The following is a 3,793-nucleotide window of genomic DNA, read 5'->3' on the forward strand; positions in this document are numbered from 1 at the left end:
GGACAGTTGCACGTCTGTTACCTGAGAAGTTGACAATTTATACAATATTAGTTGGACTGCTGAATGCCAACATTACAACATTGGAATTACAACATTGGTGGAGAGGTTGTAGAAGCCATGCTTCATCAACTTAAAGAATCTTTGAAAGCAAACAGTTATAATGAAGCTGTATATTTGGTTCGTTTTTTTAATCTGATCTTGTGACTTGTCACATTATTGCAGCCCCATCAGTGGTTGCTATGTTTAAAATTTTTCTAAGTGTAACTCAGGAAGAAGATGTACCTCAGGTGCGTCAGGATTGGGACCTGTATGCATTTCTGTCATCTTTGCCCTGCGTTGGGAAGGAGCTGTATGAGAAGAAAGACGCAGAGATGGACTGCATCTTTGCCAACACTGAAAGCTACCTTAAAAGAGGCCAAAAGACTCACGTGCCCATGTTACAAGTATGGACTGCTGAGAAGCCACATCCACAAGAAGAGCCCAGATTCAGAAATTGAAAAAGGATCACTGGCAGGAGCGGCACATCCTAAGGCCTTATCATGCCTTTGACAGAATCCTGTGTGAAGCAGAGCAGCACAACTTTCCTCCCTTCACACCACCTCCTCACACTGAAGATTCAGGGTACCTGATGCCATAGGTCATCTTCAGAATGTTTGATTACACTGATGGTCCAGAGGGTCCCGTAATGCCCAGGAGTCATTCAGTAGAAAGATTTGTAATAAAAGAGAATCTTCACTGCATCATTAAATCCCACTGGAAGGAAAGGAACACTTGTGTTGCATAGCTGGTGAGCTACCCAGGGAAGAGCAAGATCCCCTTGAACTACCACATAGTGGAGGTGATCTTTGCAGAGCTGTGTCAACTTCCAGCACCCCCTCACGTTGACGTGATGTACACAACACTTCTCATTGAACTGTGCAAACTTCAGCCTGGATCTCTACCCCAAGTTCTTGCACAGGCAACTGACGTGCTATATATGCGTTTGGACACGATGAATACCACATGCGTGGACAGGTTTATTAATTGGTTTTCCCACCAACTTCCAGTTCCATTGGAGCTGGGAAGATTGGTCAGATTGTCTTGTGCAATATCATGAAAGTCCCAAACCAAAGTTTGTAAAAGAAGTTCGAGAAAAGTGTATGAGGTTGTCTTACCATCAGTGTGTATTGGATATTGTTCCTCCGACCTTCTCAGCTCTATGTCCTGCAAACCCAACCTTTACAAGTATGGAGATGAAAGTAGTAATTCTCTTCCTGGACATTCGTTTGCCCTCTGTTTAGCTGTTGCCTTTAAAAGTAAAGCAACCAATGATGAAATCTTCAGAATTCTGAAAGATGTACCGAATCCTAACCAGGATGACGATGATGATGAAGGATTCAGCTTTAACCCATTAAAAATAGAGATCTTTATGCAGACTCTGCTACACTTGGCAGCCAAATCGTTCAGCCACTCCTTTCGTGCTCTTGCAAAATTTCATGAAGTCTTCAAAACCCTAGCTGAAAGTGATGAAAGAAAGTTACACGTTCTAAGAGTTATGTTTGAAGTCTGGAGGAACCGTCCACAGATGATTGCTGTTCTAGTAGACAAGATGATCTTCTGTACACAGATTAACTGTGCTGCAATAGCAAATTGGATCTTCTCTTCAGAACTATCTCATGACTTTACTAGATTATTTGTTTGGGAAATCTTGCACTTCACAATTCGTAAGATGAACAGACACGTTCTGAAAGTCCAGAAAGAGCTGGAAGAAGAGAAGGAAAAACTCGCAAGGCAACACAAACGGCGAAGTGATGACGATGACAGAAGCAGTGACAAGAAGGACGGGGCTCTGGAGGAGCAAATAGAAAGAGTATAGGAAAAAGTGGAGTCTACTCAGAGTGAACAGAAGAACCTCTTCCTGGTCATATTTCAGCAGTTTGTCATGGTCTTGAGCAAGCACTTGGTACGATGTGACACTGATGGGACCAGTGAATTAACACCATGGGACAAGAACGGTACAGAGCGGCTCCAGCAGATCTTTCTACAGCATCACCAAATAATCCAGCCGTACATGGTGACCCTGGAGAACCCGCCCTTCACTGCTGAGTTAGACCCTCATTATCCTGCCTGTGTTCCAGCAGTTCTATGCCCTGCAGGCCTAAATCTTCTTCTTCCCCTCATGTCAAGATCTTTAAAAAAGATCTCAAAACAATTTGTTTTATTTTTGATGGTTTTACATGCTTGCTTTTTTATAGCATCCTTTCACTTACTAAAGGAAACAGAGAGGACAGTGAAAAATATGGCATTCATTACCTGTAACTGCCCCTAAAAAGCAAATATTTCCTAATGATGATAATGTGATGATGACCATAGGCTCTGTTATATATGTGGCAGATACAACTTTTCTCTGACATTTTTTGTCCTTAAGGCATAAAAGATTAACTGAGGTATGTAAAACACTAGAGGTCAAGTTGGCAAAGTAGTATATAGAACTGGTGGGTTTATTACCAAGCAGCATAGCTTTTCAGAGATGAATAACCCAACATGGCTGAAATAAAACTAAAAATATGTTTTAAAAAAATAAAATCACACCTAATAAACAACTTGTGCATATTTTACAAACGTAACTGTGAGCGAGGAAAACAAGTCACAAAATATTACATAAAGTACTATTCCAATTATATAAAGATACAAATAGGCAAGATTACTATTTTTAGTGTTGTATATCAAATTGATTAAAATATAGATTTTTAAAAATCCATGGAAATGATTATCAGAAAAAGCAGGATAGTAATTACTTAAGGGGATGAGGAAGAGCGTGTATAACGGAGAAGGAATAAATGAGAGCAGGGGTCAGGACTGCTGACAAGACTGAATGTGTACTTTATAATCGTGCAGTATAGTCTACATTTATATTGATTCACTTTGTAGTATAGTATTACATTTCAGAATAAACACTAAACAACCACAAAAATTTAGGCGACATTAATTTCCAAAACTGACACAGTTTCCAGATGATACTGCCTTGCTAGAAATGCTAATAATTGTGGTCAATGAGATCTGATTCAACATGCATATCGAATCTCCATCTCAGCTACAAATGCCTAATGCCACGAGCAATTTGTAGACAGCAAATATAGAGCAAATTGGTGCTCAGCAGATGTAACTGACAAGTTTAATACAGATGGTAATGTTTCAGCACCAAATGAGGAATGAAACTTGTCAGAGTCGTGGTGTCTATAAAGGGGAATGATGCATGAAGCATTTCATCCTCCTCCTCATGTCTCGCTAAAACAATTTTCTAGCCTTTTAAATTGAGCAATTGATTTGGAAGCAATGTTTCAACTGTGTAGCCTTGTATTAATAGAAGTTAAGAGAGTAATGGGGCAAAATATGCTTAACGATGAGTCAAAAGTGAAACGAGTTTTGCAAACCTATCTTCTTTCAGTGGCAAATAATTAACTTCCTCTGAAAACTGAAACCAACTACACTAAGATGTAACTGAACGTCCATTTTTCAAGGCATCAACTAACTGAATAGGTTTATGGATTTCGTGGACTATTGATTTTTATGGAGGATTAAAGGCACATATTAGCTCTTTATTGAATGATTTATTGTATCCATCAACTCCCAAGTTTCCCAATAATTGTGAATTAGGTTTCTAATTGTATTTTCCAAAGATGGCTGCAACAGTATCTCCATTCACACATGCTCTTTTAAGATCTTGCCATTTCCCCACCATGACGTAGAATCTGATTGTCTCCATATGAAACTGGCTGAGCTTACTATTTGCAATAAATAAAATGTGGTAAGT

General features: G+C 39.3%; 1 pseudogene across 1 annotated transcript; it reads left to right on the top strand.

The window, feature by feature from the left end:
• Positions 1-276: 276 nt before the first annotated feature.
• Positions 277-2,141, top strand: LOC308490980 (nuclear cap-binding protein subunit 1-like; annotated as a pseudogene). The gene is made up of 2 exons: positions 277-509; positions 553-2,141. The product of its transcript is annotated as a nuclear cap-binding protein subunit 1-like (transcript).
• Positions 2,142-3,793: the final 1,652 nt, after the last annotated feature.

Source organism: Rhinolophus hipposideros (assembly GCF_964194185.1).
Source record: "Rhinolophus hipposideros genome assembly, chromosome: 22".
In the NCBI taxonomy this organism is placed as follows: domain Eukaryota; kingdom Metazoa; phylum Chordata; class Mammalia; order Chiroptera; family Rhinolophidae; genus Rhinolophus; species Rhinolophus hipposideros.